We start from the raw sequence: 9933 nt of genomic DNA, 5'->3' as shown, positions 1-9933 counted from the left end.
GAGCTTAAGTGTGCATAATGTTACATATCACTTGCTTGATAACGGTGTAACATCTACATATAACTATGGCAATAAAGAAGTTGTGAATTCAAAATTAACTTAAAGAGGCTTAAATGAGGTAACACGGCTCGGAAGGGATGAAGCAAGCTCTAGAGAGGTATGCGAGTTTCTGTTGATGTAACGTGTTTGGGGGAAGGACCTAAATGACTTACTGAGGATTCTAAGGAGGAGTGAGTTAATATTTATTGTCTCATCGACATTATTTCACCCATATCGTGACTGTGAAAGCTGCTTATTACTAAAATCAAAATCAGACGATGTAAATACCTGTCGACAAAGGACAGTGAAACAACAAGACGATCACAGATTTAGACTTAAAAATAGCATGATATCATAAAAAGATAATTATATAGGCAACAATACAATATAAAAATGAGCTATAGGTTACCAACAACTGAAGGTAGACCACCAGACTAGGGTCCATGGGGACTTACAGTACTTTTGCTAACTGCATAGCTATTTTGACAAATTTAGTCATGAATTAAAGGCAGACATATTCTACATTTAAAATCATAAATAAAATAATATAAAAGTCCTATAGTACAGTACTTTTACAATACTTCAATCCCCATTCGAGGGTACAACCACATCACATTGTTAATCAGTTCATGTTGATTTTTTAAATCTATTATTAAACGAGCATTTATACTTAAATAAGCTTCCATGATTGAAACTTTTAATGGGTTGGAGTTGACTTTGTGTTAAAAGGGGTCGACTGCAGAAAAGTGGCATTTTATGTGGTGAAAATGGCTTTTATGTGTTACAGAGGGATCTATTTAGGTAAACAGGGCCCTAATGGGTTAAAGTTGACTTTGTATTAAAGAGGGGTCGACTGCAGAAAAGTGGCATTTTATGTGGTGAAATGGCTTTTATGTGTTACAGAGGGATCTATTTAGGTAAACAGGGCCCTAATGGGTTGAAGTTGGCTTAAATGAGTGAATGTGATAAAATGTATAGTCACATCAGCAGTATTTCAGCCATTGTGTGGCCATGGGCATTTACAGTACTTTTGCTTCCTGCACCAATCCAAGCTGGATTTGTATCATTCCTTCAGTTCTAGTTTGTGCAAATTAGCCACACATTAAGAAAAATATATTCTGCGACAAAAATACTGGAGAATGAACATTACTCCGAATGAAATGGTACTCTCTCAGAGGGACAATTGTTGTACGCTACTTCAATCCCCTTTGAAGTTACTTCCACTATCGTAGTTATGTATTCATTCTTTCTCATATATTTCTTTACATCCATTTGCCAAAATATATTATTTTCAAAGTTTTTCAATTTATTCAATATCATTTAAAGGTGAAATTATTACATGAGGACTAATGTCAGTAATATATCCTTCATACATATAAATGATGATTTGAATATTGATCCCTTGTGAGGGAAAACAATTAGTAGAGTCAAGCAGCACATGCTTGACCGTGAGTCTTCGATCGCGAGATATATAGACTCTACAATACTCACCTTTTAATGAATATTCATGAGTATATCTTGTATGGCCAATACGACATCGTCGCATGATGATCTCTTCAGACAGAGACGATGTCGTATTGGCCAGTAGCAAGATCATTACATAATTTAACTATTTCGATTAAATGGTTTTGTCGCTTTTAATTATATCGACCTGGCACCTCACCATTTGTCATGGAGAGGAAAGTAGGCGGAAAGGAGATATATTTTCCAAAATCAATGTTAGCAGCAGAAAAACGATCCTCATAAAAGTACATACAGTTACATTGGCGGATCTAGAGATTTGAAAAGGACTAAAGCCCACATTGAAGTTAATATTTTGCATTGGCGGAACCAAGGTAGGGTTCAAGGGGTTCGAACCCTCTGAACAACCCCCAACCCATCCAATCACCACACACACACACACACACACACACACACACACACACACACACACACACACACACACACACACACACACACACACACACACACACACACACACACACACACACACACACACACACACACACACTTGGAAATTGCCTGGATCCGCCTATGACTTATGGGCTCGATTGCAGTTAAATGGGCATTACTTAAGCGAAGCGGGCTCTGATGGGTTGGCATTGGAGATGTATTGGAGATTGGAGGTGTATTGGAGATGAATTGGGCTTGATGAGGTGAAGACTCTTCTGGTGACGTCGAATTTGATCCAATGTGGTGAAGTGGGCTTCAATGACTTTCAGAGTTTATTGTTGATGTACAGTGGGGACTAATGCGGTGATCCCGTACAGATCTGGGTTAAAATTCATCTTCAGTACCCCATGCTTGTCTCCCCGTGAAGATCCGGGTTAGAATTTATCTTCAGCAACCCAGGCTTGTCGTAACAGGCGACTAACGGTCAGCCTCTCTGACTTGGTTGACACATGTCATCGTATCCCAGTTGCAAAGATCGATGCTCATACGGTTGATCACTAGATTGTCTGGTCCAGATACGATTATTTACAGACCGCCGCCATATAGCTGGAATATTGCTGTGTGCGGCTTAAACTATCCTCACTCACTCACTAATGCGGCGAAGCGGACTCTAATGAGGTGAAATAGGATCAAATAAGGGACAGTGGGATTTAATGAGGTAATGTGGGTTTACATGGGTTTGACGCGGGTCCTATAAGGCGATTTGCCTTACTAATGACTTGAACGCAGGTATAATGAAGTGAAGTTGGCACTAATGGGGCGGCGCTTCCTTTAATGAAGTTGAGTTTGATCGTTTTCGGTGAGGTGACAGGGTGAAGCGGCTTTAATTCGGTGAAGACGGTTCTAAAGAGGTAAAGTTGAATCTGGTTTAGTGGATCTGGCTCTTATGGGGTGAAGTTGGTTACAGTGGGGTGAGTTTCGGCTCTGATCGGTTGAGTGTGCACTAACGGGATGAAATTGGCTTTAATGAGGTAAAGTTGGTGATAATGGGTTTACGTAGGCGATAATGATATCTTGTGGAAACCCTTGCTAAGTGACTACCACAACAATTACTTTGTATCATGATAGATGGTATTTACAACATGTACTGCATATTATCAAACAGATTTATCGATAATCCAAGTAAAATAATTAATCTCATCAAAACCTCCCGTTCTCGTTCTTCTCATATTACGCGCCCCTGGATAGTTTCTTGCAGTTTTGTCAAAGTTTAAAGCTATATTGACACATTAAATACAAACCTATAGTTGGGGAAACGTCCACGACACATATAAAATGCAAAAGTTTTCCATACAGGTTGACTGAAATATATAATAAAATCGATTGAACAAAACCTGAATATAGCGATTGAGATGCCAGATGTTGGTGTGTCAGCAGTTTTCAAAATTCGATTAAAGAGAACAGCTGTATGGCGTTGCTTCAGCCAGATCAATATAATTTAAATCAAGCATTGTAGGTTATATTCATGTATCGTGATATTGTTACGTTTATACTAAAACTAACCCGTGAAGGTCCGCGGGTTAACACAAAACATTTTCGAAACATTTTCATAAGGTTTCAAAATAGATTTTCAAAAACATTTTCGTCAAAATGTTTTTGGAATGTTATAAAAATGTTTCACAACAAATCATAATGTTATTGAAATGTTTTCAAAATGTTATTAAAAAACGTCATGCTATAACATGAGTGAAACTATTTCATAACATGCCATTGAAACATTTTTAAAACGCTACAGGAATGTTATGCAAGAACATGTTCAATGAAATATTGTCATCACGTTTTAAAAACATTGTGCACACATTTATGCCATATCATACAAATAATGTCTAAATCTCTCCAAAATACTGAAAATGTTTTTGAAATGTTTTCAAAATGTTGTTCAAAAACGTCATGCTATAACGTGTTTGAAACTATTTCACAACATATAAGTGAGATGTTTTTAAAACGCTACAGGAATGTTATGCAAGAACATGTTTAATGAAATATTGTCATCACGTTTTAAAAACATTGTGCACACATTTATGCCATATCATACAAAAAGTGTGCGAAATAGCCACTGGCCCGGTAGCCCATGGCTAGTTAAAATCCAGTCGGGCCAGTAAATCTCCACAGTCACTAGCCCGACTGGCAAGTGAATTTTCATGGGATCATTTTGTAAATATATCACTCTCTCCGACTTGTTAATTTATAATACACTTTTAAATCATGCAAGATTATGGCCTGATGAAAATGTTCATCATATTATCAGCTTAATGATGAAAGCCGTGCCATATCATACAAATAATTTGTAAATCTCTCAAGAATACTGAAAATGTTTTTGAAATGTTTTCAAAATGTTGTTCAGAAACGTCATGCTGTAACATGGGTGAAACTATTTTATAACATATGATTGAAATGTTTTAAAACATTGCAGAAATGTTGTGCAAGAACATGTTTAATGAAATATTGTCATCACGTTTTAAAACACTGTTTATGTTGTAACGTTGGTGTGACATAAACAGTACATACACTGCAATCACAAACAATATCTCACTCAGCCACGTTCTAATGTATGACTTGTCATTAAAGTGCCTTTAACGTTCCTTTAATCTGTCATCCATTTAAAATGTGTTTTTTATTAACTTGTTTTAAAAGGTTTTAAAATGATATCACACCTACGGATGCCTTATTGTCATGACATTTAAAATTTTGCACCCGCCATCTTAGTAATTATGACCTTGTCGACTCATTTCAAAACTGGATCATCGATGTGACCTCGGTTGCGGTGAGTTAATTTTACAGTCACTATTTTCATGTTTATGTACATTTGATATTCACTCGATTACAATACTGTGTTACTCAAAGTAGCGATGTTTTGAGAAACGTGATTCAGTGTTATTAGGCTTCCAACAGAGAATCCCGGTGACAGGGGTTTTTCGACGATGTAAGACAAAAACGTAATTTTATTTTACTAACCTTGAGTGAAAAGGGATATATTCATTTATTTCACACAAAAAATATCAAGCGTTTCCTACAAAAGTAGCGTTTGTGATATCATATCGGCGAAACTGTTGCTGATCTCCACATCTGGGATTTGTATACTTTTCGCTCCGCCATGCAAGTGAGTGTTGTGATCACGTGGCTTCCTGTTTATATCTGGCATGTTGCTTGTCACCAGCAGACGACAGATCTTACAGATTTTTTGCTAAATTTGGTTATATAGGCAATTGATTTGCATCTGAAGTGGTATTAACGATCTCGGGTAAATAATATTGATAATTTTGCATCCGCCCTACCAGTGAAACTGTTTGTGCACTCCGATCGCGCACGTAATCCGCCGATATAGCGCGAGCAATGTAATCGTCGAAATCACCACAACATCGAATTCAGCTCGCTTTGGATATATATTATATCGTTGAGAAGAATGTCTAAGAGAGTTTGCACCTAATTAATTTTATGTTGAATAAAAGGATAATTAGGCTATCAAGAGCGAGCAATATGTGTTCAAGCAGAGTTCAGTAAGGCGGTTAATGCCGCTATTACGTTCGGTTTTCGATCGTAAACGTATGCACAAGCCAGTGGCCCTTATCGTTGTTAATTTTTTCCATGTTATTTCTGAAAGATATTGTTTTAATTTAACATTGCAGCTAATTTTCATTTTTTTAAACTATGAAAATTTTGCTCGTTTAAGTCGTTGGAAAGTTGCGTCGATTTTATACCACGAAAATGGGGAATCGAAATAATTTCGAAATTAGTTTCTGATCCACATGACTGTGGGATAGTTACTGGCTGTCATAGTGTGTGTATGTTATAAAAAACTATTTCTTAAAAGAAATGACAGACGCATTCTTGTTAATTAACACTGACTAAACTAATTGTTAAATGACCATCTGCTGGGTTGTCGGAATGTTGTTTCTCCACTATTACCGCATGTTTTCAAGTGCTATACTGAAGCAGAGACGATATAGTAAATAATATTTAGTGTGTTTAATAAATAATATTTATTCTATGGTCTCTTATTAAAGGTACTGTGTTTACACTGTGTATTCTTAAATTTTCCCCAGACAAATTAATTGATCGGTTTTGGATAGATGTATTTCCCTTCTAGACAAGAGCCAGAAATAAACGTGTGGCCCACGCTATAACGGGGCGTTGGCGATGACTAGTCCTCGGCTATGAGTTGGCACTGTATGGCCACTTGCTATACCACAGTGTATTGTCAGTGAGGTGATCAATGATTGGTGATGATTTACATAAAAATATTGATCTAATTGCTTTTGCAGGAAGAAGATATAAACAATGTCGAGGTATGACACCAATATATAAGTGACATCATTTGAAACCGTGTTGATTAGGGTTTTTCATTATTTTTCATGATACAGTATTCCATAGTGAAAATGGCGTGGTCTCAGTTTAGTAAATATGTTGGACCAAATAAAGTTGTTACAATTCTTGGTGAAATGATGTTTCGGTGAAACCGAAAACATCGTGATCGAAAACTGAAGAATCTGGTTACAATGCTCGCAACGAAATCGTACTGCAGCTGCAACTGTTCCGCGAGTAAGGCTTGAATCATGTAGCTAGTTACAATAGATGTGTAGACTAACTAGATCTACTTTATATGCTTTATAGAAAACGGTTTAATTTATAACTTGTGATAATGCGGAACATTGTTATTTTCATTGCAGCAAGGGCGAAAATGAGACAAGCATTCCAGGATATACAAACACATGATGGATTTATGGAGGAATACATCAAATAATCCAGGAGCTGTGAAATATGTAAGGGCAGCTGTTAAATACCATTGTCTATAAACATGTTGATATATTTTGGGCTTTTTATTGCAAGATTGGATTTGTACCTGTACCCAGCCTCTGACCAGTAAGAGAGATTCTGTGCTTGCTACATCTTTGGTATTCAGCATGATTCTGGACATTACCATATCAATCATTACATTCCAATAGTGTGTTCATGTCCACCAAACACGTGTCTGTACAAACGTGGTAGAAGACTTAGTCTCCTGGTTAGTGTCACTTGGTTTGAGTAAATATCACATTTCAAGTACCTGCTTAAGATTATTGAAAGTTTTCTATATTTCAGAAATATGGATGACTGCAAAAGCAAAGAAGAAGATAATGAAACAAACTGAAAAAGTGTACACGTTTCCTAAATTATTAATAAAATTGTTCATTACAAGTCTGCCGTTCTTTTATCTGTTTTGATGTCCTTGTAAAGATTAACTATATATGTCCATAGGGACCTGTGTCGCTTAGAAACAGCGTTAGAAAGACATATAGGTGTATAGACCCAACCCTATTATATAGTAAAAGGGTTGAGTCTAGACATCTATATGTCTTTCTAACGCTGTTTCTAAGTGAGACACGCCCCTATGTATATGTCTAACTATTTGCCACAGACATATTCTGTACATTGTTAACTGCTAGTGTTCTACGTTTTGTTCCAGTGGTTTACGTTTTAAACAAAACACCACCTAATTGTTATCAGGGCTATTATATATGTTTGAAAAGTTAAAACTATATGTTCAAAGGAAATGTTAATAAAACGTTTCCAGAACCATACAAATTCACATCTATAAAACGTTTTCAGAAAACCTTTATGGAATATATTCACTAAATGTTGGAGAAAACATTGCTGAAACGTTTCTGGAACCATACAAAATCACGTGAATAAAACATTTTTTAAAACATTTCCAAAACATCTCGAAAAAACATTTCAGGAAAACATTTTAAAAACCTTATAGTTAAACGTTTTTGAAAATGTTTCTAAAACATTTCTGGAACCATACAAAATCACGTGAATAAAACATTTAAAAAAAAATGTTTCTGGAACATTTCACGAAATGTTTTGGGGATATTTTTAAAACATTTTCGTGTTAGCTGGTTCGAATATTGATCTTCAGTAACCCATGCTTGTCGTCAGAGGCGACTAACGGTATCGGGTGGTCAGGGTCGCTGACTTGGTTGACATATGTCATCGGTTCCTAATTGCTCAGATCGATGGTCATGCTGTTGATCACTGGATTGTCTGGTTCAGGCTCGATTATTTACAGACCGCCGCCATATAGCTGGAATATTGCCGAGTGCGGCGTAAAACAAACTCACTCACTCACTCACTCTAAAATTCTGATCAATTCTGTTACTTCACTAAAATTAAATAAAATATCTGAAAATAGGGCTTTAGTTAAAACTGGAATCCGGTTAGTGCGTAGGTTGGGTTTAACGCCCTTTTAAACAGTATCCAACTCATGTCATGACGCGCCACTATGTTCAGATACTTGGGTGGTCGTTCCTGAACACCACAGAATAATTCAGCATCGTACTGAACATCCTGAAAGGTGTTTAAGACTAGATGAGGAGTCAAGCGCATGCCTGTACCAAGACCAGTACCAAGGCATAGTACAGGGTTGCCCCCTGTCGTAAAAGTTTATTAAATGACCATTGAAACTCTCATGTAAATGAACTATGAACCGTCCCCCTTTCTCAAAAAGAAGTATCCCCCCCCCCTGAATGGGTATACAGCCTAAGCCTATTGTAGAGCTTCGACCACTTTGAATCTTATTATCACTCACATTTTCACTATTACCACTGCTGTTTGATTTTATGCGGCCATTATAATTGTAGATTCTTTGAATTTTGTTCTGCTACTATTGTGTGATGGTAATAAGTTTGCTGTAACCTGTATTAATAACTAAACTTATTTAATTGTACAAGACATTTAATATTTCATAACATTGGCTTGTTTTACTCGGAATTGTTTGTACAAATGCATGTCTGGAAAAATTTGGAAATCGAAACATAACATTTATTTTGAAAACTCGTTCCAAAAATCGCTTTAATGACGATAGATAAATAACTGGGCGTGCAAAATGTACTTGTGATAACGAATGATTTGTTTGAAGATAGATTGCAGCAATGTCTTTTCTTTGATCTGCCAGATGGTGTGTTTTTTGGTCCAGAATCTTGTCACCAGGAATGAACGCCAGATGTTACATTCCACAGTGAAACATGTGGTGCTGTTTTAATTTTAGATGTAACAGCGGGACGTACATTGCACGATGAGATCAGTATCGGACGTTTAACAAAATATGCGTATGTTAAACTAGCTGCTATTTTGTGTGAACATGTCACAACTATGATACAATGGCAATATAAAATTATTGTTTACAAACAACATTGTACAGCCATAATACTGCTGAAACAAATATATACTCATGATATAGTCACAATTGTACAGATTTCTTATGGATGTTATCATAAGGGATAAATATTTCAATATCAAAACAGTAAAGGACCTTTTTAAGAAGTATATTATCATTTAATCATTGACGTTTTAAAAGAGATCGACTTGTTAAATGAATTTTGATATATGTTTTGTAAATAGATAAGGGTTTATAATTGGTAGTTCAGATTTTCAACTAAGATTGTTAGTGGCTGCATCCTCAAAGGGGGTTGAAGTAGCGTAAAATTAATGTCCTCCTGAGAGGCTACGTAAGTCCCCAAAACTTTCAAAGTAAAATTTTCACGTACCAAGTTTTTAAACGTAGTATTTTTGTTCTTCTAAAATTCGGCTAAATTATCCTAAAATCGCCAGCGGCTGAAGGGATGGTGTAAATCTAGCTAGGCTCCATGCATGTAGCAAAAGTAATGTAAGTCCCCATGGTTCCTAGTATGGTGATCTACCTTCAGTTGTTGGCGATCTATAGCCAGTTTTTATATTGTATTGTCCAAATAGTGCTGTTAGTTTTAAATTTCCACACTAGTTTTAATTCTAATTGTGATATTCTAGTTGATTTACTGTCCTTCGTCGACAGGTTTTTATAATATCCATATATTCCATTTCAATGCCAAATCTGTTTTCGTCACAATATGGCTGCAATATTGCCGATGTGACGTTAAATAATAACTCACTCACTCTTATGGATGTGCAAAGTGTTTTGTCGCT

This window comes from Haliotis rubra, unplaced genomic scaffold, assembly GCF_003918875.1.
Source record: "Haliotis rubra isolate DU_JTF1 unplaced genomic scaffold, ASM391887v1 Scf973, whole genome shotgun sequence".
NCBI classification, from domain to species: domain Eukaryota; kingdom Metazoa; phylum Mollusca; class Gastropoda; order Lepetellida; family Haliotidae; genus Haliotis; species Haliotis rubra.
Note: the sequence above shows the minus strand (reverse complement) of the source record.